The 658-nt window shown below is 46.7% G+C and overlaps 1 non-coding gene across 1 annotated transcript; it reads left to right on the forward strand.

Annotated features, from left to right (window-relative positions):
• Positions 1-238: 238 nt before the first annotated feature.
• LOC141675601 (small nucleolar RNA R71) lies at positions 239-345 on the forward strand. The gene has a single exon (XR_012556245.1). It is a non-coding gene; the product is annotated as a small nucleolar RNA R71 (small nucleolar RNA).
• Positions 346-658: the final 313 nt, after the last annotated feature.

The raw sequence follows: 658 nt of genomic DNA on the forward strand, positions 1-658 counted from the left end.
CGCTTGGAGCTGGGCTGCAATAGCGGTGGCTACATCAACTTCCAGAATACCTGCAACCTTGCCTGACGTCATCCTCTGAGTTGGGTTTTGATGCTCGTTTGCAGCCATTGTCTCTATAAGATTATACGCCTCAGTATAGCTTTTAGCCCATAAGGCTCCTCCAGCTGCTGCATCGAGCATGGGCCGAGATTGGGCCCCCAAACCATTATAAAAACCAGTGATTACCATCCAATCCGGCATTCCATGATGTGGACATTTTCTCAACATTTCCTTGTAGCGTTCCCAAGCCTCGCACATAGATTCTGTAGGTTGCTGCGCAAACTGAGTAAGAGCACTCCTCATAGCAGCAGTCTTTGCCATTGGATAAAACTTCACCAGAAACTTTTGCGCAAGATCTTGCCACGTAGTGATGGACCTAGCTGGTTCAGAATGTAACCAGTCTTTAGCCTTATCCCTCAGTGAGAATGGGAAAAGCCTCAACTTGATAGCCTCATCAGTCACGCCATTATACTTAAAAGTGCTGCAGATCTCGACAAAATTCCTTATGTGCATGTTGGGGTCTTCAGTTGCCGCTCCTCCAAAAGAAACAGAATTCTGCACCATCTGAATAGTGCCCGGTTTGATTTCAAAGATGTTAGCTTGAATAGCCGGATGAAGG

Source organism: Apium graveolens, chromosome 7, assembly GCF_009905375.1.
Source record: "Apium graveolens cultivar Ventura chromosome 7, ASM990537v1, whole genome shotgun sequence".
Taxonomy (NCBI): domain Eukaryota; kingdom Viridiplantae; phylum Streptophyta; class Magnoliopsida; order Apiales; family Apiaceae; genus Apium; species Apium graveolens.